The 25,416-nt window shown below is 40.3% G+C and overlaps 1 pseudogene; it reads left to right on the top strand.

The window, feature by feature from the left end:
- Nucleotides 1-705: 705 nt before the first annotated feature.
- The window catches only part of LOC129379598 (protein unc-13 homolog B-like), a 46,405-nt pseudogene continuing 21,694 nt past the window's right edge, over nt 706-25,416 (top strand).

Here is a 25,416-nt window from a genome sequence, read left to right as displayed (position 1 = left end):
TTTCTTCCTTTCTTGCGTAACTGAAACTCTCAAACAGAAAATGACTAAATGATCTGCCATTAAATCAGGTTTTATTTAGTTTTCCTTCCCAGTAAAGTGTTGTACTTTAACTTCAGAGTGATCAGCTGTTGCAGCTGATTGACGTGACTTCAGGATTAAGAATCGTTTTGTCGTCTAATTGCTGCTCTGTCTCTCCAGAGCTGCTAATTACAGACAGCTAAGCAGCTGCTGGTTGTTACCTCCACAAATTTAGCTGAGATGTCAGTGAAAACTGGACTAGTTGTCTGATTTCTGCACTGTAAAGACTATAGTTGTCTCTGACTGAAATAGATCCTTCACTTGTCTGTAAAACAACAATTTATCCACCAAGTTGAATTATATTTTGGTAAATCTTTCATTGTTCTGCTCTTACTGTGGAAAACCAGATATTTATGAAGACTGTTTAAAAAAACTAATTTTAGTTCAGAAAGTTGATGGATTCTGTGGACAAAAGCAAAAAACCTTGTAAATTTGTTGATTAGTAAGAAACGGCCATTTTCCAAAGTTTCCTGTCCAACATGGACTGAAAAGCCAAATATCACTGAAATCATGTTTTTTTTCCCCCTTCCAACATCAACAAAAAGATTTACTGTAGCTACTCTCAGTTGCAGAGCTCGCTGTTTTTCATGCGCTGGACCAGCTGACAACAAGCTCCACCTCCCAGGAATGTTTCCCAAAGGACGGACTGGTGGACAAGATGAAAATCCACTTCAGGTCTCCCCAAAAGGCCAAGTGCTGCAGACGAAGAGCTCAAAGAGTCCAGACTTGGGGGAAAGCTTGCACAGAAAGCCGCTGGGGATGGAAGATAATGCCCCTTGTAACGTTTCAGCAGCCAACTCTACCAGCAACAAAGCTAGCATAGCCTCAGTTGGGGAAAAGAGAGTATCTCAGCGCCAAGACGGCAGTGCAGCTGGGGATGATACCAAACATGGTGCACAGGAGAAGATGCCAGTTGAGGAAGCAGAGAAAGGTTCTGGTAACATAGTGGAGAACATCCTTAAAGAGCTGAAGGGTATCAATAAGATCCAGGAGGAAATATCTGATCTGAGGCAGTATTTAACGTCTGTGCGCGGCTCAGTGGATGAAGTATCCTGTTGTGTCGACGCAGTGCTCAGTGAAATAGGTGAGCTGTACTGCGGCGCTTCAGCCACACCTCAACCGAGTCCGGTTCCTGAAACGGCACGTATCAGACGAGGAAGTCTGGACAGACAGAATGCCGTCATGTGTCTCCACGAGAGAGATCCCAGTCCACTGTTAGATAACACCTTGTATGGAGAAGATTCAGGCTCTAGAGCGACTAAACATTGGCAAGAAGAGAACAAAACTGATGGTGTTCTCCGTCCATTTAGCTTTGACAACTTGGAGCAGAGTTCAAATCCTGACGTCTGCAACTTGGAACGTCATTGTGGACAAAACTACCAAAGCACCAGCTCTCTGTCATCGTCCTATAGCTCAAACTACCAAGAAGCAGGTTTTTCTTCTGGTGACACAGAATGCAATGTCTGGCGTTGGAGTGAAGAAGACATCTCCTCTTGTGGCCAAGACGGTTGGAAGAAGGAACCACCGTGTGTTGGAGTGGGATCTTCCCCAAACAGCAGTTCTGAACACCTTTCTCTGTTGTTTGGACAGCAGTACAACTCTTCCTCAAGTTCTTCCAGTAAGGCTGCATGGAGGCCAACCGATGAAGCTGAGGAGGAAACCCTGGACTGTGACTGCGCTGCAAACTGTCCATATTCCCGAAGTTCTGGTTACCACACAACAGACGCCTGCGCAAACGACCTGGACAGCGAGCCATCGAGGAGCTTGAGCTGCTCTACCGTTCTGTTGACTGATTGCGATGACGGTTACCCGGCACAACATTCACCCTGCGATGAATATCCATCTTCTGCGGATACTCTTGATCTCGGGTCCGCTGAGAGTCTGGACAGGGAATGGACAGACCAGAGCCTTTCCAGAGGGGAAGTATTGGAATCATTATCACAAACATCTTCTGACATAGATTCAGAGACCATACCCCAAACCCCCATTGACAAGGTTGATGAAACAATGTTCAGCGAGGCTGTGGTCACTTTTAGTTCTGCTTTAAAAGGGGAAATGAGGAAGATTTCAGTGCCCAACCTGAGGGAGTGACTGACTCTCACTTGTCTCCATCACCGGTTGGACGAGCCGGTGAACCCAATGAGAAGGAAGTTCACCAATTTACCTCTGCAATGCGGGACTGTGGGAGTAGTCAAACACATGACAAGACACCAGTTCTCCACAAGAACTTCCCACTCCAACCAAGTATAAATTAGAATTGGCACAAAAAACTGAGGAGAGCAGTGGAGAGTTGTCCAGCGTTGACGTAACCCCAAACCACAGTCCTGCAGTACGGCCGAAAAGTCTTCTGGACCCAATCAGCGAAAATGGTCCCACTGCTGAGGGAGACCAAGCGAACCAACTGATCCCAGCCATAGAGAGCGAATTGCTAATTTTCAGCGCATATTGAGAGAAAAAAGACAGACACAGCGTCGACTCTCCAGATCCACTCAGGGTTCCTACGGTCTCAGGGATCTCAGGGATCCAATCGCAAGACGAATTCATCCCAGGTATCTCTAAAAATGCATTCAGGTTCTTCTTCTCTAACTTTAATTACAATGCCAGAAATTAGGGTTAGGTATTAATTGGTGTTTTGAAGATTTAATTTTTGGATAATCTGGGTATGGGGATGAAAAATCGCATTTCAGCCAAAAATCACAATTGACCAACAAGTGAACGCAGAGTCTGATGCACTTGAATTTAAAAGAAAAATAATTTAAACCACTTTATGTGGTTTATATTATCCATGATCTGTTTTTTTTTCCCTTTTCAGAGTTTGGAAGAGAAGAAAATCAGGTTACACAAAATATTTTAATTATTCGCCCATGTTTCTTTGTGGTGTTGTTTATTTTTACTTGTTAAAGAAAATAAAAATGTGTTTTATGTTTTATGTTGTGTGTGTTTTTGTTTTCATTTGTTTTGTTCACAAGTTTTACCACCAATGCCGGTTAGAAAGTATCTGCATTAAAATATTGGTTTCGATCTGAAAAGTAAGCCGATATCAACAACTGATAAATATTCCTCTACACTGTTATAAATCTGTATTTTTTAATATTTTGACCTGTGTGAATTTGCATGCTACCACTAGTCTGTCCCCACTGTGGGAAAATAAAGTATATTTTTGTTCTTTTTCTTCTTTTGGCCATCACCAGGATACCATATGTACAGCTACTGAGTTTAATAACTTAATGAGTTTTTTATGTGACATCAGAGAGGTTAACCTCAACCAGACCGTTTCTCCTTTCCTCTCAAAATGTCTTCAACCTAAAATCTTTAAAATATTCCCACAGGTCAGAGATGTGGAGCCCAACAGCAGACAGGCCTGGGTCAAACCAGGGTAAGTTTTACCTTCTTATTACAAGTTTACTGATCACAGCTTGAATGCTTTTGACCAGGAGGGAAGGAGTTTATGGTGCCAGTGCAGATCTAGTGGAGGTTTCTGTGTTTTATGAGTTTCTGCCCTCATTATGTTGGCAGCGGTGGATCTGGCCTGTATGGAATCGACAGCAGATTTGCGTAAGAAGAAGCCCTTCCCCCTGGTCAGCGAGGTGGTCAGTACCGTTCATTCATTCTCTTCTATCTGTCATGTTGTTTGCTTCTTTCTCTTAGCTTTAAGTTTTTTATTGTGAAACAGATGTTACAGCCTAGTTGATTTTCTTTTTTTTTTTACTTTTGGGGGGATTTTATTGTAATCCATAAGGGGAACTAAGAAGAAAATCTTTGGGAACCATTGTGCAAACATATTAAAAACTTTTAACAAAAACAAAGAGCTTCTGTGAAAGTAAACCCTTTTTAGCTAAAAAAAGTGAAAGGAAAAAGTTCACATTTGCATGTAAAATGTAAACATGAACGTCTCTCCAGGATGAAGTCCTTCTTTGTCCACATTGGTAGAGGAAAAAATGAGCATTTTCTTATAAAAATGTAAAAGTAGCATCTCTATCTAAGAACAGATGTCAAAAGGGCACAGAAATCATAAATATTTTATGACTTCTATGTACTATATGATCTTCAACATGTTAGTTTATTACCAGGCTGAATTAAAACAAATGTGTGTAGTGAAAAACGAATGCTAATTTTTCTCTCCCTCCTCTCCTAAACCTGAAACTATTCCCCACAACTCTCTTGAATGCATTCTCTCTTCCTGGTCAGGCTATGGTAAGTTATAACAGAGATGTCCCTCCCCCTTTTCCTCCTCAGGTAAAATAGATAAAGTAGAGGGTAATAAAACATTAGCAGCATGGTGCAGGTTTAATCTGGATAGAAACGTGCATGCACCCTGTTGGTCCTGGGTGACTCTTCTTCCTGCTTCATTTTATCAATTAAATATTGTTTACCAATCATTTCCTCACCCTGTGGCTTTCCTCACCTCTGTTAGTTAGAAACTCCAGGGCACTAACACAGTTCACATTGCAAAGTCACAACATATCACCAAGTATTGTGATCCAGTTTGCAGTAAAAATATCTTAGTTCACTTAAAATAAGACAAAACTAACCTATCAATAAGTCCTTCATTATAAGGAGTTTACTGAGGTTCGTTTTGTCTTATTTCAAGCGTATGATATTTGCACTAAAAACTAAACCAAATATACTTTGTAAGTAAGTGCTGCTTTCTGATTCAAGCTTCTGGTCTGAATTTTCTGTTGATCTGCTTCAAACTAACAACACTCCGATGGGTTTGTTTCCTCCTTTAAGGGGTTGACTGATAAAAACCAAACTTTTCTAACCCTACTGACCTCTCCTCTAACCACCGTCACTCCAAACTGCTACAGCAATAAAATGGACCTTTATTGGGTTTTTTTTTTTTCGTGTGTGGCACATCAATTTGTTTACCGGATGCAAACTTATGCAAATGTCCCCCGTTCAGTCGCTCGTCCAAGCCAGAAAGGCAGGGATCGCCTCCGCCATGGCGGCACGATCCTCGTCAAAGACGAGGAGCTGGTGAGTCAAACTGCTTTGCTGGTTTTTATTTTTATCTGCCTTTATTTCAGTATAGTTTTTAGAAAGACGAATCATTTACATTTTTACAGTTGAAACTGGATATTTACATACACAATCCAGGCATCCTTTTCCTCACAGTCTGAAGTTAAATCAGACCAAACTTTTCTTGTTTTAGCTTATAATTACCTCAATTATTTCAATTTGCTAAATTCAAAAGTTTACATACACTTGGTATGTAAACTTTTAAATACCATGGGTTTCCATAGACAAGCTTCTCATTGGTCAACTGACACATGTGAGTTAATTGGAGTCATACTTGCTTTCTGGTTTGACTCAATGGAAAAGGAAATTGGTCTTAGCTTAGAAGAAAGTCAAAAATGTTCATCTATATCTTCATCTACATAAACAGATACTCTCCATCCATTTGTAGAAAAACCACGTTTACAAGAAGACCCTGCAGGCGCTCATCTACCCATTTTTCCTGCACGACGCCGCATAACTTTGAGGTGTGGACGGCCACCACTCCCACTTACTGCTATGAGTGTGAGGGGCTGCTGTGGGGAATCGCCCGCCAGGGCATGCGCTGCTCCGAGTGTGGCGTCAAGTGCCATGAAAAGTGCCAAGAGCTGCTTAATGCGGATTGTTTACAACGTGAGCATAGACAAGTTTCATGTTTCATGTTTACATCTGGAATCTCCAATTGGTGCACTGCATTCTGTCAGTTGGTGTTTTTTTAACTTTCTGGTGAATTTGCAGGCGCAGCTGAGAAAAGCTCCAAACACGGAGCAGAAGACCGGACCCAGAATATCATCATGGCCATGAAAGACAGGATGAAGATCCGAGAGAGGAACAAACCTGAGATCTTTGAGCTGATCAGAGGTCTTCGTCGTCACCAAAGCCATTCACGCTCAGCAAATGAAGACCATCAAGCAGAGCGTGTTGGACGGGACGTCAAAGTGGTCGGCCAAGATCACCATCACAGGTCTGATCAATACGTTTATTTAAAGCTTACCTCCTCAGTCTGCATAGCTTGATCTCTGTCTACGGTTATGCTTGTCTTTGTTGCAGTGGTTTGTGCGCAGGGGCTGCAAGCGAAAGACAAGACCGGTTCCAGTGACCCGTATGTGACCGTTCAGGTGGGGAAGACCAAGAAGAGAACCAAAACCATCTATGGGAACCTCAACCCCGTCTGGGAGGAAAAGTTCCACTTGTAAGTAAAGATTCATCTTGGTTTCATGTTTGGAAATCCAAACATGAAAAAGTTTTTTAAAAATGCTTATTTTGTTTTAACAATGCCATTGGCAGTAAAAATTTATTTTAATTTATCCTATAAATATGGCCGCCCTTGAAGGGAAACGAATGGCTTAATAGCCAAGACGCATTGTTAGAATGGGAAATAACTTTTTATGATAAGTTTGTATTTCTTAACTAATCTTTTCTTTTCTTACTTTAGCGAGTGCCATAATTCTTCAGATCGCATCAAAGTTCGTGTTTGGGACGAAGACGATGACATCAAGTCCAGAGTGAAGCAGCGTCTGAAGAGGGAGTCAGACGATTTCCTGGGTCAGAGTATCATCGAAGTTCGAACGCTGAGCGGAGAAATGGACGTCTGGTACAACCTGGGTCAGTACACTGTGGAAAAATGCAAATACAGAGGTTCACACAGAAACAAAAAGGGTCAAAAACAAGACAAATTAATCAGATTACCAATAAGAACAATGACAATACTGAGTTTTTGTAGCATTTTAGCATTAGCTTCTGCTAGAAATTCTCCTTTCTCCCATTTTTTCCCCTCACAACATGAGATAATCAGCTGCAAATCAACCGTTCTGCTGACATGTGAAAATTGCCCCTAATAATGCCCCTGTCAGGGCAAATAGCAGGCTGAGCCGCCGTTGCCCTGCCAGAATATTTCCATTAGTGCTGCAGAAACCGACTCCCTGCCATGGAGCTGCCATGTTAATGACCTGTAATTACAGAAAACAGATCATGTGTAACATGCAGCTCCAGAGCTGGAGCCGAGTTATGAATCAACAAGGGCTGAATGTGTTTGGCTGCAGAGAAACGGACGGACAAGTCGGCCGTGTCGGGAGCCATCCGCCTCCAGATCAACGTGGAGATCAAAGGAGAAGAGAAAGTGGCTCCGTACCACGTCCAGTACACCTGCCTGCACGAGGTACAGCGACAAACCAACCAGATGCTTTTACAAAATATGGAGAAGGATGTGGGCCATTGAGGAAGTCAGACGTCTGAGAAAAATGTCCAAATTCTGAGAAAATGTAGTTTTGAGAAAGTTAGAATATTGTGAAAGTCAGATTTTTGAAAAATAAAAGCAGAATTTAGGAAAAAAGTCAGACTTTTGATATTAGTGTCAGAATTCCTAGAAAAACATAAAAATTTGAGAAAAAAGTCAAATTTTATTGAAAAATATTCAATAAAATTCAGACTTTTTCTTAATATTGATAAAAAGTCAGAATTTTGAGAAATCAGAATTTTAAGTCATGCAACAAACTCATCTCCCATGAGTTTGTTGCGTTATTCATTTTAATCCTCTGGTTCTGAATTGCTTTCCTTCTGCAGAACCTGTTCCACTTTTCCACCGACGTTCTGGGTCAGGGTGCGGTTCGGATCCCCGAGGCCAGAGGAGACGACTCCTGGAAACTTTACTTTGACGACGTGGCGCAGGAAATAGTGGACGAGTTCGCAATGCGCTACGGGATCGAAGCCATTTACCAAGCCATGACGTGAGTCGCAGGCGCTCCCACTTCCTGTCTGTACAAATTAAAAGCCTGCAGCTGCATGTGGCTCTTCAGACCGAGGATGTTCAAAGTCTGGTTCGGGGGCCATTTGTGGACCCAGGATTGATTTTTCTTGTGTCCCCCCAAATTATAAATTAAGACAAATCTACGACTTTTAAATCAAAATAATATAAACCACAATGTAACATCGAAAGCAGCAGCAGAAGTTATGTATCCAAGATTATTCAAACTTTTGTGCTAAAACACAATTTTTGTTGAAAGACAAATTCCCTTTTAGCACAGAACATATTCTAAACTTCCAAGTTTAATATGAATTCAATTTTAGCTTTTATTTTTAAGTGGAAGTTATGCTACCAATCTTAGCATAACTTTCATGGTTGCTTTTTGTTGTCGAGGTGTTTCCACTTTGTTGGCCCTTCTTGGCCTCCGTACATCCAAACCAACATTTTTCCTCCCCTAACTTTGACTGTGTCTCTGTTTCCAGACACTTTGCCTGCTTGTCCACTAAGTACATGTGTCCTGGGGTTCCTGCAGTGATGAGCAGCCTGCTGGCTAATATCAATGCTTTCTACGCCCACACTACCGCCTCCACCAATGTGTCCGCCTCCGACCGTTTCGCTGCTTCCAACTTTGGGGTTCGTACAGCTGTGACACGAACAACAACGCCTGCGTTCTTCTCTTCTCTCTGCCTTTTTCAGCGTTTCTCCCTGTGATTAATTTTACATTTATTTCCTCACAATGCAGAAGGAGCGTTTTGTCAAGCTTTTAGACCAGCTTCACAACTCATTACGTATTGATCTCTCCACCTATCGGGTAAGTTTTATTTATGAAACGCCTCAAAGATGATTAAAAATCACATGTTGGAATATTTTCACTCAGAAAGGTAAATATGCTTACATGTGAAATCATTTGCATTCCAAACACTAAACTCTTGGTTGCACAATGTGAGAAATTAGCTAGAAAGTAAAATTTATTGATATTGAACTGGATGTTCTTGTGATATTTTTCTATTTCTATTATATTATTTGAAAATCGCAATAATTTTACCCTCCAGCGCATTAAATTCATGTTTTTTCTGTGCAGAACCATTTTCCTGCCAGCAGCAAAGATCGGCTGCAGGATTTGAAATCAACCGTGGATCTTCTGACCAGCATCACTTTCTTCAGGATGAAGGTACCAAACACCATAAACTTCTACGTTTCTCCATTTTTATGCTTCACATTAAGTTAGTTTCTTTATTTACTTATTTTTTCCAGGTATTTTGCTCTTTAACATCTTAGCTTCTTCTGTTCGTCGGCTCCAATATGGCCGACTTCACACCGGGTTTTCTGTATTTATTCTAACAAGAGGAAAAATCAACCTGTCAGTTACTGGTTGCGACGGAAATGGCAAGAAAACACTGGATAATAGTTTTCAGATAATTAAAACAACAAACTAAATAATCGGTGATTTAGACTGAAACGTTTATATTGTGATGAGATTTTGTAGAATTTCTTTCCAAACAGGACGTTGACGGTGGATCGGTTCCTCTCTAGCTGAACTGGTTTTGGATCTCCTGAAGCTGACAAACCTCCTGTTGTAACTTGATGTTGTTGTTTTTTCTCTGCCTGGCGTTCAGGTCCAGGAGTTGCAGTCTCCGCCCAGAGCCAGCCAGGTGGTGAGGGACTGCGTTAAAGCCTGCCTCAACTCCACCTACGACTACATCTTCAACAACTGCCACGAACTCTACAGCAGGCAGTACCAGCCTGCAGACGCAGTGAGTGATGCATTATGGGGATTCTGTTGGATTTATGGCTGTTTTTTGTTTGATTTGGTGAAGTTGTGGTTTAATTTCTGTAACCCAGAACAAGGAGGAGCTCCCCCTAGAGGAGCAGGGCCCCAGCATCAAGAACCTGGACTTCTGGCCCAAACTCATCATGCTGATCGTCTCCATCATAGAGGAGGACAGGAACTCCTACACACCTGTGCTCAATCAGTCAGTCGTCCGTTTCAATCGGTTTTTCCCCAGAATGTTTTTGATTTCTGAGTGAAACGTTTTCCTTCTCCAGGTTTCCACAGGAACTGAGCGTAGGAAAGTTTCAGCTGAAGTCATGTGGACGTTGTTTGCTCAGGACATGAAGTACGCTCTGGAAGGTTGGTCTTTAGATCCTTTCATGATTATTTTTGTTAAATTATACTCAAATTCAGTTAAACTGTGCAGAATATCTTTTCTCGATTAATCATTATCAGAACTACACAGAATAAAACATATTCAATATATATTCAGACCTGTAATTACTGTAATTGCCTTTAAAATGAAAACAGTTTTTCTTTTAATTTGTGGTATATTTTATATTCACTCAGTTCAAATTCTTTAAAGGAATAAAATGTTTTTCTTATTTAAAAATTATTCAAATTATTATCTTTTCTGTTAATGTATTTTTAACATTTTATAGAAAAGGCTTAAGTTAGCACAGCTTGTTGTGAATGCTAAGGCTAGTTAGCATGGCCATCGGTGGATAAAAGGCTTCCCATAGCGATAAGTTGTACCTGAGGATGATTGACAGCGCTAAGCCCCTCCTCCTGCCTCTGATTTGTTATTTTTGGTGCATTTCTTCAATAGCAGCTCAGGGAAGAGCTGGAAATCGATCTCCTCACAGATTATCTGTGATGACAGTTTGAGCAAATATGTAAAAAAAATATATTTTTTAATAAAACTTACATTCTGTAATTGTATTATTAAAGGCAGGATTGTTTGGTTTATAAATATTGTTTTCTCCTTTTCTACAGAGCATGAGAAGCACAGACTGTGTAAAAGCACCGACTACATGAACCTGCACTTTAAAGTCAAGTGGCTCTACAATGAATACGTCAAGGAGCTTCCGATCTTTAAGGATGTCGTTCCTGATTCCATCGTAAGACTGAAAACTTTTTGAAATCAGGAGAAACGTGGGCAGGTCAGTGCTAACAGTCGATTTTCTGTTCCAGTTGGTTTGTGCAGTTCGTTCTGCAGTGGTTGGATGAAAACGAGGACGTGTCGATGGAGTTCATGAACGGAGCGCTGGAGAGAGACAAGAAAGACGGAGTAGGAACAGTCAGCTGTCATATCTCTGTTTTCACCAGTAACGGCTGTTTCTACTGAAACCCAATGTGATTTAGTTCCAGCAGACGTCGGAGCACGCGCTGTTCTCCTGCTCCGTGGTGGACATCTTCACCCAGCTCAACCAGAGCTTTGAGATCATCAAGAAGCTGGAATGCCCCGACCCCAGCGTCATGGCTCACTACAGCCGCCGCTTCTCCAAGGTAAAAAACCTTTATTTATTATTCCTTTAATATTCTCTTATTAGTGATGCTTATATTCATGTTTTCTTTTAAAATTACTTTTTCATCCATCGATTGGAAACAGAAACTATTAAAAACCAAATAATACTCCAATGTTTCAGTGTCTTTCTCCACTTTACCAGCAGCAATTTGCTTTGAGCAGATTTATTTACACTGATTGTCTTGTTAATTTGTTGAAATACACTTTGATCACAAAGTGTTGAGTAGCAGTGATGAGCACACTAAATAAAAAAATTGCTGTGCTAACCATAGATATTAGTTCTGCTAATGCTAAATACTTTGCTTACATGGTATTTAGCAGAAGCTAATGCTGAATGCTACACAACAGTTATTTAGTGGAAATCGAGGCTAAAGTATTTACCAGAAGCTAACACTAAAGCCAAACACCAACATGCTATACCAAAATGGTATTTATATATTAAGGAGATGTACCAACATCGTATTTAGTGACAGCTATCGCAAGATGCTAGGCTACACTGTAGAACTAATGCTAAAGCGCTATGCTAACATAATATTTGGCAGAAGATGATGCTAACCACTATCCCAACATGATATTTTCAGGCTAAAGAACTGTAGCAACATGACATTTAGTGGCTAAATGAACATTTATTAGCACATTACAGATTTCTGGACCGATTCTTTGACTTCTCATTTCTTGCAGACAATCGCCAAAGTTCTCCTGCAGTACAGTGCCATCCTGACCAAGAGCTTTCCTTCTTATATTGACAAGGAGAAGATTGTAAGTTGTTCAGTTTTTTGTCATAGAACACATCCTTATAATGATATATTTATTTTAAATGAGTAGCTGTGAGTGCTGTGGATGAATCTGCTCATGTCCTCCTGCAGCCCTGTGTCCTCATGAACAACGTGCAGCAGCTGAGAATCCAGCTGGAGAAAATGTTTGAGTCAATGGGGGCCAAACAGGTGAGTCAAATGGGAAACAGGTCAGGTTGGAAGGCTTTAGGAGTACAAAACATTAAAAATGTTGTTGATCCGCATTCGAATTTGCTCCTTCTGTGTCAGACTGCAACAGAGGAAGCGCGGGTATGTACGTTAGCGCTAGCTTGGATTGTTTGGTAGATGAAGGGAGTCGTTGGATTGGTTCTGGGCTGTAGTCACTGGAGTTTTAGTGTTTGGGTTTTGGTTCAGTTCTGGCTGGTTTTTGGTTGGATTGTAGGTTAGCTTGCAGATCAACACATTTATTTACTTTACAATTAAAGCAAGACGAAATCACAGAGGAGGAGGAGGAGGAAGCAGAAGAAGAGGAGGTAGGTTTGGGTCACAGTCTGTTCAGGACGGATGTTTCTCTTTATAAAACTCATCTACACTGACTGTTTGTATCTGCCTGGAACAGCAGGTTGTTGCAGAGGATGAGGAGCCAAAACCGTTGGTGGGTGGATCAGTTGACTAGACGGTAGTAGCTAGTCTGTAGGAGTCGTCCCAGAGCTGTAGAGTTCAAACGTTGATGCTTTGCAGTTTGCTGGTACCAGTAGTTTTTTCTCACTAGCTGCAGTTGTAGAAGCTCATGGAAAATCCAAATCCAGTTTTTATTTCATGTTGTTTTATCACCTTGACAAAATTGGCAATAAGCATAGAAATAAACAAACTAATTAATGTGCAACAAAATGAGAACTTCCTCAACTTATTTGATGACGTAGTTTGATATAAATTACTTTATCAATCTGTACAGATGGGAATTGATAAGAAATTAGTGATAGATTCCATTTTTGACATCATATCAATTTGATTTGTTATTGATTGTTAGGAAATGCACTATGTTAAAATCATATAAAAGAAAATTAAGGCTGCCTTGGAAAATACAAATCACTGTTAAATTAATATTTTAATGTGCAATTCAAAAGTTTTTGTGCGGACAAATCTGCAGGTTTTCCTTTATAGGAAGAATAATCTAAGACTTAATGCATCTCAAACTGTGAAAAAACTGATATTCAGCTCATATATCTTTCTGAATTAGTTTTGTTTCATTTTAAGTGTCCAAATGTACTTGAACAATAAACTAGACCAAAAATAAATGGTAATATTTTGTTTTTCTCTGATAGTATCCATGTTTTAACTCAATATAAAGTCAGTTTTTGTAATTGTGGCTGGAGAAAGACATTCTCTACCTTTTCTCTGCTTTTCTAGCTGAAGAACAGCGCGCTAGCATGGCAGGCAAGTCCACTGCATATGCAAAACATGTAAACATGACTGCATATATGTCTTAAAAATAACTTTAAAAAAACCACTGCACAATTATCTGAATGAAGCAACAAGACAAAACCTTTGTTGCCTCTTTACTGCAACTCCTAGTTTGAAGGAAGTGAGGAGAGAGGAAGTTAAAGAGGAAGGGGAGGAAATGGAGGCAGAGGTTTGTTGCAGTTGAAAGTGGTTTTTAACATCCTTCATTCTCCAAATCCAAAGTCATTTCCAAAGATTTTCCCCAAACTGAAACTAAAACATCCAACATGGTGGAGTTTTGTTGTCTGGTTTGATTCTCATCTGTGAGGATTTCCTCTTTAGATTAGCAGCATTTTCCCTTATTTCCCATAAAAGCGCCACTTTCACGTCACCTTCAACTGTATTTTTTTCATTTTAACACTTTATTTTGTTCCTTTTCTAAACCATGTGTGATAGACTGAGAAGGATGAGGTGGGTTAAACATGTTATCTGGGATTAAATCACCTTAATATTCACCAAAAAGTCCAGAAATCATTTGGATTTATACAGCTCCTCCACCTCTTCAGGACAGTTTTGACACTGTTTGTGTTTTTTATATCTCTAACAATTTTCTGACTCAAAGATGGACGAACCGTTTGAGAAGGTAGGCACAAGCAGAATATCCTAAATTAGATCCTTAATAAGCAATTTCCCACTTAAAGAGTGTCAAAATGGGGCATTTCATCCAAAATGTCTTGTTTTACCTCCCAACTTTCTGCCACATAGAGAGAAAATGCATGTGAGGATCATGAGGTGAGTTCATGCGTGTTACAGGAGGTGAACTGTAACATGCATGTTATTATGAGTAGAAATGCAAACTACACCAACAAGGTGTTTAACGGACTCGTAATGCAACCGTAGACTCTCAGGTGTTTTGTAGTAATTCAGCTTTAGAAGTAATTTAGCTTCCAGGTTCTGAGTCTCAGTAAAATCCCAAACTTCCCAGTTTTATTTCCCTTTTTCTTTCTCTAAAACCTTTTGTCAGCCTTTTGAACTTGAAGGTTTCTCTCCTCCAGATGGACACGGAGGCCAGCGACCTGCTCAACGACCTGCAGGTTTCGGCTCAACAACGTTCTGGACGACCTCAGCAGCACGTTTGGGAACAGGTACGCCGCCCTCACACCCCCACGTTTCCCCACTTTGTCCCAGTGCATCACTGGCTTTTCTTCTCTTGCAGCTTCCAGAGCCGCATCACCGACTGCATGCGGCAGATGGCGTCGCTGCTGTACCAGATCAAAGGACCGCTCAACGAAAACACCAAGAACCAGGTGGAGGGCGACTCGGGACAACATGCTGCGGCCGCTCATGGACTTCCTGGATGCGCAGTGGGTTCAGTGGGATTTCCCCAAACACGGCTCGTCCGTCGGCGTGTGTGTGAACGTCTTGTTTTTGCAGATTAACGCTGTTCGCCACGGTGTGTGAGAAAACCGTCCTGAAGCGCGTTCTGAAGGAGCTGTGGAGGATCGTGATGACCAGCCTGGAGAAGAACATCGTCCTGCCGCAAGGGAACGACACCTTGGTGAGTCTGACGCTCGTCTCCGTCACTGGACAGGTTTCCATCCAGATGGTTTTTGAAATGTTGTCAAAAAGTGTGAATTACATGAAAAACACAATCTTACCAAATATTTTTGATCTAGTTGTCAGTGAAACTATCGTAGAACAGCAGAAAAATGAGAAAACTAACTCACAAGTAGCTTTTCAGCAAGAATAGAAGCTTGTTTTAAGTCAATAATTTCTTAATATTGCTGACAAAATTTGATTATTTCACCTAAATCAAGATATTTTTGCAATGTTATAAGGGAAATAATAACCAGACTAAAATCTCATTTTATATCAATCATTTTGTGCAAAATAAATATAATGAACTTATTTTGTGTAGGATGGATTATTTCACTTATAACAAATCATTTTCCCTTAAATTAAATAATCTGCCAACTACTTTTTTTTTAATCAATATTAAGGAATTATCTACTTAAACAAGCTTCTTCTTCTGATAAGTTACTATTAAGTTACTTTGGTCTTATTTAAAATGTGCTGAGATATTTTAAAATTCTAATTCAAACATACTTTATTGATCCCAAAAGAAAAGTTAAATGTAATTCACATTCGTCAAATTTGCACTAGAAACTAGAGCAAAAATACTTGGTAAAAGTTTATGGTTTTGCAGTGTAATTTACATTTTCTTTTATACATTATTATAAAAATTTGCTCAAAATTTGAATCACAGCTGGATGGAAACATGGCTGCCATTTTGAAATGGATCAACTCGTAATTGTGTCAGATGATGAGATGTAAACATTTGACAGACGTGACCAAACACAAAAAATATTTTTATCCATTATGTTTTAAAATGATGACTGTGGCATATTCAGTTTAATTATTAGTCAACAAACTGAACATCATCCAATCACATACAGAGTAGATAAATAACTCACTTTATGTATAAACATGAGTTGTATCGATGCTTTTTTTCCATTTCCATCAACTTTACTAATATGATACTTAAAATTGAAACAAGGCTTCTGAAAACTAAAAGAATCATTCATTTTTCTTTTTTCCTGAAGGGAGCACAGATCCTTTCTGCTGCTAAAGAACTGGGACACCTTTCCAAACTGAAGGTATCAGGTTGCCTTTGAGTTTGCTTTCTCCTGTGAATTGGTCTAGTCAAAGTCTTGGTTTGGGTTGTTTAGGATCACATGGCAGGAGACGCTAAAAGCCTGACGCCCAGGCAGTGTGCCGTCATGGATGTGGCTCTGGATACCATCAAGGTGAGAGCGAAACGTTGACCCCTGGTCAAACAGAAAAGTACAATTCATTCACATTTTAAGAGTCTTTTAGTTGATTAACTAAAAGTCTGATTAACTCCACTTTAAGTTTAATCATTCAGGTTGTAGAACGCTGATTCCTCTCGTTTTGTTTCCTACGCAGCAATACTTTCATGCGGGCGGGAACGGCTTGAAGAAGACTTTCCTGGAGAAGAGCGCTGAGCTTTCGTCGCTCCGCCACGCTCTGTCGCTCTACACCCAGACCACCGACACGCTCATCAAACCTTCGTGACCACGCAGCATTCACAGGGTAGATCCAAAACGCCTCAAAGGAGATTAAATACGGGAGAGTTTCAGATTCCTTGCTGCTTTTATCTCCTGGATTTGGTTGTTTAAGTTGCTGTCTTGTTTTTATCTCTGCTGCCTCTGTGCCAGTGCACAATGGGAAGGGTATTAGGTTAACCCCTAATGAGAATATCCAGCCCAGCAGGGGTAGGTCTCCATGAAATCATCATCAGCCCAACTTCCTTTCATCGTTTCTCTCTTCTGTTTTGTGAAACCTGCGTTTCCGTCGCATGACTATAAAACGTGGTTTTCTTTGCCTGCATTGGACCAAATGTTGTTTGTGTTAAACCAGGCTCAGGTGTGGACAAACCCATCGGAGAGGTTTCCCTGCAGATTGAGCTGTACACTCATCCCAAGAGCGGAGAGCGGAAAGTTACTCTCAAAGGTCCGTTTGGGCTCATTTGAACCAAAAATCAAAGCTGGAGCATTTTAGTGTCATTTCTGTTTAAATGTTTGTGTCATTGATGCAGTGATTGCAGCCAGTGATTTGAAGTGGCAGACGTCTGGGATGTTCAGACCCTTCGTGGAAGTCACGATGATCGGGCCGCACCTCAGCGACAAGAAGCGCCGATTTCAGACCAAATCCAAGAACAACAGCTGGTCTCCCAAATACAACGAGACCTTTCACTTGTAAGTTCAAAACCAAACATTGTGACACATTTAGGATTTGAAGCTCTTTTAATTCTGACTTCATAAACTGTTGGTTACACAAAACAAAGTCCTTGTGAAATTACTGGACAATGTCAGCTAATGCGCTAGCAGCACAGCTAATTGTTCATTTAGTGTTTCTGCTAAACATTTAGTGAACTTCCTCAAATTTAACTTTTCCAAATAAAATCCGGATTTATTTTAAGAAATTAATTGTGTGGCAATAGTTTTAAAAGTTATAAAAAAAGCTAAAATTAGCTCTACGATTAGCACATTAGCAGCTAATGGAAGTGTCCCTTCTACTGCAGATGTCAAACTTTATTCAACTGAAAGTCTGGAAAACAGCAAAAGTACATTAGTGCTTTAGAATTTAACTTGAAAAACTAATTTAGGGGAATCAAAATGTGTTGCACAACAAATTTGCTTAGCTATTAGCATATTAGCAGATTAGCAATAGTGTAATCTACCACTGCAGATGTGGACCTCAAATCAAAGTAAAAAGTTTTGATTTAAAATGGAAAATTAGATCATCAAAAGCTAGGTGTACGAATGTTTTTAAAGTTTCAGAAAAAAGCACAAAATCAGGAATTAGCTCTGCAATTAGCGCCCTAGCCCATGTGCTCCCACTCCTGTGTTCTGCTCTCGCTCTGCAGCGTTCTGGGTGTTCAGGACGGGTTCGAGTGCTACGAGGTTCAAGCCTGCGTCAAGGACTACTGCTTCGGCCGCGCCGACCGGGTGGTGGGCCTGGCCGTGGTGCAGCTGAGGGACATCATGGAGAGGGGCAACTGCGCCTGCTGGTGCCCCCTGGGGCAGCGCATCTCCATGGACGACACGGGCCTGACCGCCATGCGGATCCTCTCCCAGCGCTCCAACGACGACGTCGCCAAGGAGTTCGTCCGGCTCAAGTCCGAGACCCGATCAGCAGAGGAGGGAAGATGAGGCTCTGCTTGATGCAGTGGCACTGCTTTGACCTCTGACCTTCTTGGCTGCTGTGTAAAACCTCACCAGCTTCCAGTGTTCTTCAACTTCACATTTTTTTAAGTCTCGTCCGCCTCTACTGAGGAGACAGAACCCATCCAGAACCTGTCAAAGGGCCGAATAAGAACCCACCCGCCCCGAGTGTTCTTGTGCAATAACTCCAACCCACCCCTCCCAAAGTGTGGCCAAGTGGTTCAAGCCTTACTCTGCAAGCTGTGAATGTGTGTTCATGTAAAAGGAAAGAAATCCTGTTTTTAATGAACACAAGTCAAATATTTCACTTCACTTAGCAAAGAAAAACTACAAATCACAATTTGTTTTCTAACAGTTTGAGCAGGAAAATGCCTTGTCATGCAGAAACGATGCTAATCCTCGTTTTCACATGAAAAAATGTTTGAATTTAACTCATCGCTTCATTTCATCCTCTATTGGTAGTAATTTTTATTTCTCTGTTTTCTGCATGTCATGGCCCTTTTATTTATATTTTTGTATATTTATTTCCTTTTAAAGATTTGATCTGATTTCTGCTCATTTTTGACATTTTTGAGTTTTTTGGGGTTTTGTTACAAACTGAGTTGCACAGCAGGACTTGAGTTGGAATAATTACAAGTTTACATTTCTCTCCTCTTTTGTTTTTTATTCTGCTCTTCATACGAGTGGCCTTAATTATAAAAATGATGTTATTTTTAATCTCTTTACCTTGTAATGATTATAATTTGCATCTTGTTTCTCCAGATTGATGTCCTTAACATTTTGTATTTTTCATTTTAGTGATTTTTATGTAAGCTGTAATCTGTCATGCTGAGTATCAATCCCATGTTTTTTATTTACCATTCTTTGTATTTTCTGTAGACAGCGATTTATTTTGAGCTCTTTTTTTTCTGCAGCTTTTTAATGGATGAAATTAAACTACAGATCCAGCCTCTTACCTTCCCTCAGTAATTCAATGTTTCTGTTGATGGGAGCAAATATTTCCTTGTGCCAAGTTAAGTTTTCACTTTAGGTTTTTTTTAATTATTGCACATTTTTGTAACTTTGACCATAAAATCACTGCATTTATCTGGAGTTTTCATTGGACTGTCGTCTCTTTAAACCTGTCTCACTGTGTATGATTTCCACTCAATATTTTGTATAAAGTATTAAGACTTGTATGGAAATGTCTTTTATTTCTTACACTACAGACTAAAAATGTAATTTTCACGTGAAATCAGTGTTTTTATACTGGGCAAATTTATAATAGATCTTATTGCACTTTGTGAGGAAAAAGGCGCAAATTCAAACTGGAAGTCTCTTCTAACCCCACCTGCATCATCCAACCGTTGCTCCTGTTCATCACCATGATTAATCAACACTGGTCCAAGACGCGTCACGTCCAATCACTGTCCAAGTCCCAGCTGATAAATAGCACCGTCCATGGCGTCTTCTGCTGTCCAGCAGAGCTCAACCTCCTCCACCCCTTCACCTCCACTCGCTCGGCTCTCCGGCTGCATCCTTTCTTCACCTCCATCACCAATGTCTCGTCTCGGGGGATGACGTTCCTTTCAGCATATGGAATGCTCATCCAAGCTCATCGCAAAGATTGTGATGATCCATGTCCTCAGCCGGGGCCCAAGCGCCAAAGACTTAAATTTTGTATGTCAATAAACTCTTCTAATGGTTTCCATTTTCTCCGTCTAAGTCTCTCCAGATTGAATTAATGTTCAGATGAAATCAACTCAGATTTTTCCATTGTGAACTAACCATAAAAGTTCATCTGAATATGTGTGAAGTGCACAATTCTAGTCCAAGTTCAGGGAGCAAAAAACAATCTTTAATACATCTGCAGACAGAGGGAAAAATATACTCTGCATTAGGCGAAAATCTAAATCTGCTCTAACGAACTCAGAGTTACATAGTTGCTTTATTCACCTCTCAGCTAACAGAGGAGAAGATTAAGTTCCCAGACGACCCGCCTGGGAAACTTCAGCAGACGCATCTTGTTCAGTTAGTTTGTACACCCTCTGCAGCTGCACCGAAAAACATCTTGACTATGATACAATTACATTTATGTGATACATAAAAGAAGACTGTATGATGCAAATAAAACATTTTCTCTTAAAGAAAAATCTACTTCACATATGTTGGAATGTCATTGTTCCAGAAATGGTGAATTTCATATGTGCATCTTTTTTTCCACCAGTTTTTCTTTCCACTCCACTTTTTATTAAAATGTAATACTGTCTTCTGGGAAAAGCCATCTTGTTCAAGAATGAATTTTTGTGGCAGATATTCACCATGATTGATTACTCCATAATGTGGCATAGTTACCTTTTTATTGGTTTTGTGTAACCATGCAATTTATTATCTTACAGAATAAAATTTGTTCAATTAGCTAACTGAAAAGTGAGTTTAAAACTTCTTTTAGTGTTGTAGTTCAGTCTCCATCCAGTAGAGCGTCCCCACTGGTCATTCTGAGGAGCCATTGATACGAGTTTGCAGTGGTATCTCTGAAGAGGAATGAGGTCAAAACCATCAATATGGTCCAGTTTGGGGTCTCCATTCTCCATTTGTGGATTGTTTGGAAAATTGAGAACATAAATTTACTGGATTGAACTGGAGATTGATAAAACAAAGAGTGGAGTTTTCTAATTTACATTTTGTGCCATAAAAGGATTGGAAATCAAACGTGCAAAGAGTTTGACTGGAAAGTAAAAACCAGATTTAATAGAACACACTGTGTCAAATAAAGTGTTACTCCTTTCAAAACATTTATTTCCAGGATTCCAACCACAGATGGAGGTTGGAGGAATGTGTTGAATGGTCGGTCATCACACACGTCTTCTGGTTCTGACCACAAATAAGACTTTCTGGGAGGAAATGAAACAGGAGATTGAGGACATTCTGAGGACAGATCTCCCCATGGAGCCTCTTCTGTTTCTGCTGGACTAACACCAAGGATTTACTCACTAAACATCAATGTTACATATTGTTGCACCTCTGCTGCTGGTAGCAAGAAAGACAATAGACTAAACTGGATTAAACCCCAGTTCACCAACTGTTGCTGAATGGAGGAAAAACTGAAACATGACAACATGATGGAGCGTCTGACTGAACAACTAGACATGAAAAAGATCATTAAATATGTAGTTTGGAAAATAAATACTGAATTTGAAAATTAATGTTTAGTTTGTAAAATAAATATTTTTTTTGAAGCCAAACATTTAGCTAAAGTTTTATTTCCAAAAATTTTGTTTACAATCCAAGTAATATTTAGATTGTGAATTAAATATTTTAGTTTATAATGAACGTTTGAATGACATGATGAAAATATTTGTTTGAAAAATGCATTTTCCCAACTTTTTCGTTATGACATGATGAATAAACTAAAATACTGTTAGTATTTTCTGTACTATCAATCATCACTACAGTAATGATCAAAAGTAAGTACACCTTCATTTTATCAGAACTTCTCTTCTTCCTCATTAAGATTTTATCAACCTGCCTCTGATTTCACCTCAGAGCTTCTACTTCCTGGTTCTGTTGCTAAAAAAACTACAAGTCAGGTGAGCTGTGACGTCATCAGTTATACAACATCCGTCACATTTACTTTCGGTTTGGATTCACCTGTTCAGGTGCGACTCCAGTCCGTTTGTAGAGTCTCAGTCTGTTGTTTAAATTTTCTTCTTTAACTCTTTGGATCGTTTGAACAAACTGTAAGTTTAATTTGTTTTATTTCTTGAACTTTTCATCACTTTAACTTTTTCCTGATTGTTTTCTAATCTCTGATGTTTGGAAGAAAAAAATTATTTCCGATTTCAACTGAAAGTTTAATATCTGCTCTTTGAAGGCTAATCTACAGGATTATTAGATTATTGATGAACTGGAATCAATCAACATGATGAACAGCTGATGTTTCACTGTTTTCTTCTCAGAACTGATTCATGTTTTTATTTCCTGGGACTGAACTCAAGTCTCCACCATTAATGTCAGCAACAGTTTCCTGATGCTTCCTTTCAAAATAAAATATTATTAAAATATTATTATGATTCAGTCAAATTATTAAATAGTTAACATTTAATGGAGCGAATAATCCACTTGTATAAATTACTAATTGTGAACTATAAGACTTGTTCAGGTTGAATCAGTGAATGTAAATGTTGCTCCATGTCTCCATCTAGTGGACTGATTGTAGAAGTGCAGCAGATGGCAGCTTCCTCTGCCTCTCTGCTGTCTGACTGCATTCACCTGACACTGATATGAAGCAGAGAAGAAGAGCCAATCAGAGGAGGAGCAGCTGATCTTTTTCCAGCACTAATGATGTAAAGGATGATCAGAGTTGATGTGCAGATGAATGATGTGTGTTTCCTCTGCAGGTGAAGCTAGAAAGTGTGTGAGCTGATGTGGATTCAGCAGCATGGATCAGTGTGAGGACAGAGAGGAGGGAGTTCCTCCCTCTAAAACCACTCTGTGTGGGGAAGATGAGAGCCAGAGCAAAGGTCAGAGGTTGAGGTCACCATCTCTAACTGTCCACAGCCCTTTTCACACAGCGTTCACTATATCAGCCAGAACAGACGTGGTGATGAAGCTGCTGCTCCTCTTTGCTGATTAAGTTTTAATCATCATGTTTCTGTCAGGATCCATCAGAGACTCAAACCAGAACCAGAACCAGAACACGAGCCAGAACCAGAACCAGAACACGAGCCAGAACCAGAGCCAGAACCAGAACCAGAACCAGAGCCAGAACCAGAACCAGAACTAGAGCCAGAACCAGAACCAGCTGTGTGTCCTTTAAGAGTGACAGGTCAAAGGGTAAACTCATTCACTTTAAATCTCCTGGATCTCCACCATCAGAGAGGTGAGATGTTTCTAATTGCTGTTAGTGTGGAAACTGAACCAATATGAATATCCCAGTTTTTATTTATTCTGCTGACAGTGTGGAGTGTTTAAAGTGCAATATCAACTTTTTTACATAATCTGAGTGATTCTAGTGTTACTGTAATCCATCTTCCTCTTTCTTACTCCTTTGTATTGTGTTCATGTCATGCTCTGTTTTTCTGATTCAAGTATTTTTTAGTGTGAAACTCCTGGTGATTTCCTCTGTGAAAACTGCTGGATAAATATTTCATTACTTCCTAATTGTTCCTGGTTCCTCCACAGAGTGGACCAGCAGAGCTCAGAGGTTCCCAGTGGTTCATCTGTCCAGCACCATCAAACACAACTGGACTCCATATTTATGGTTTGTAAATATACAACTACTTTTCTGTGGGTTTTGTTCACAGTTATCTCCATGCTGCAATTTGTAGTCCAAAGGATTGTGAGTCTGTTTAACATCCATCTGGTGTTTGGCTCCATGATTTAAACTCTGACGTTTCCTTCATCTATTATTCTGTTTCCAGCTGCTGGAGGAAAACATTGTCACTTTTGTAAAAAATGAGCTGAAGAAGATGCAGAAAGTTCTGAGTCAAAATTACCCAGAATGCTCAGAGAGTCAGAGTGAGGATGTTGAGGTGTCAGAAGGTGATGATGAAGAGCAGAGGAGGAGCAGCAGAGAGGCAGTGATGAAGATCACACTGAACTTCCTGAGGATGATGAAGCAGGAGGAGCTGGCTGACCATCTGCAGAGCAGTAAGAGGATTTCTGCAAAGATATAACCTGATGGATAAATCAGAAATTTACTGATGTTTGAAAAGATGGAATTATACTTATTAAACCTCTTAGGAATATGATTTTGATATAACTTTTTATATTATTTAGAAAACCTTGCTGCAGTTTGTCAACATCAACTTAATCTGGTCTGAAGAAGAAGTTCCAGTCTGTGTTTGGGGATTGCTAAAGCAGGAAGTCCAACCCTTCTGAACCAGATCTACACAGAGCTCTACATCACAGAGGAGGGACTGGAGAGGTCAATGATGAACATGAGGTCAGACAGATTGAAACAGCATCCAGGAAACCAGACAGACCAGAAACAACAGTCAGACAAGAAGACATCTTTAAGTCCACCTGGAAGAGATCAACCAATCAGAACAGTGATGACAAAGGGAGTGGCTGGCATTGGGAAAACAGTCCTAACACAGAAGTTCACTCTGGACTGGCTGAAGACAAAGCCCACCAGAACATCCAGTTCATATTTCCATTCACCTTCAGAGAGCTGAATGTGCTGAAAGAGAAAAAGTTCAGCTTGGTGGAACTTGTTCATCATTTCTTAGTGAAACCAAAGAAGTCTGCAGCTTTGAACACTTCCAAGTTCTGTTCATCTTTGATGGCTTGGATGAGAGTCGACTTCCACTGGACTTCCACAACAAGGAGATCCTGACTGATGCTACAGAGTCACCTCAGTGGATGTTCTGCTGACAAACCTCATCAGGGGGAAACTGCTTCCCTCTGCTCTCCTCTGGATAACCACACGACCTGCAGCAGCCAATCAGATCCCTCCTCAGTGTGTTGGCATGGTGACAGAGGTCAGAGGGTTCAATGACCTCAGAAGGAGGAGTACTTCAGGAAGAGATTCAGATGAGAAACAGGCCAGCAGGATCATCTCCCACATGAACATCACGAAGCCTCCATCATGTGCCACATCCCAGTCTTCTGCTGGATCACTGCTACAGTTCTGGAGGATGTGTTGGAGACCAGAGAGGGAGGAGAGCTGCCCAGAACCCTGACTGAGATGTACATCCACTTCCTGGTGGTTCAGACCAAAGTGAAGAAGGTCAAGTATGATGGAGGAGCTGAAACAGATCCACACTGGAGTCCAGAGAGCAGAAAGATGATTGAGTCTCTGGGAAAACTGGCTTTTGATCAGCTGCAGAAAGGAAACCTGATTTCTATGAATCAGACCTGACAGAGTGTGGCATCGATATCAGAGCAGCCTCAGTGTACTCAGGAGTGTTCACACAGATCTTTAAAGAGGAGAGTCTGTACCAGGACAAGGTGTTCTGCTTCGTCCATCTGAGTGTTCAGGAGTTTCTGGCTGCTCTTCATGTTCATCTGACCTTCATCAACTCTGGTGTCAACCTGATGAAAGAAACATCAAACATCTAAGAATCTTCACTATTTAATAAACGTAAAATAATTTCTCTCCACCAGAGAGCTGTTGACCAGGCCTTACAGAGTCCAATGGACACCTGGACTTGATCCTTCGCTTCCTCCTGGGACTTTCACTGCAGACCAATCAGAGACTCCTACAAGGTCTGCTGACACAGACAGGAAGTAGATCACAGACCAATCAGGAAACAGTTCAGTACATCAAGAAGAAGATCAGTGAGAATGTGTCTGCAGAGAAAAGCATCAATCTGTTCCACTGTCTGAATGAACTGAATGATCGTTCTCTAGTGGAGGAGATCCAACAGTCT

This window comes from Poeciliopsis prolifica, unplaced genomic scaffold (genome assembly GCF_027474105.1).
Source record: "Poeciliopsis prolifica strain line A6 unplaced genomic scaffold, Auburn_PproV2 SCAFFOLD059, whole genome shotgun sequence".
Classification (NCBI taxonomy): domain Eukaryota; kingdom Metazoa; phylum Chordata; class Actinopteri; order Cyprinodontiformes; family Poeciliidae; genus Poeciliopsis; species Poeciliopsis prolifica.
The sequence above is the reverse complement of the archived record's forward strand: the minus strand, read 5'-3'. Positions and strand labels throughout refer to the sequence as shown.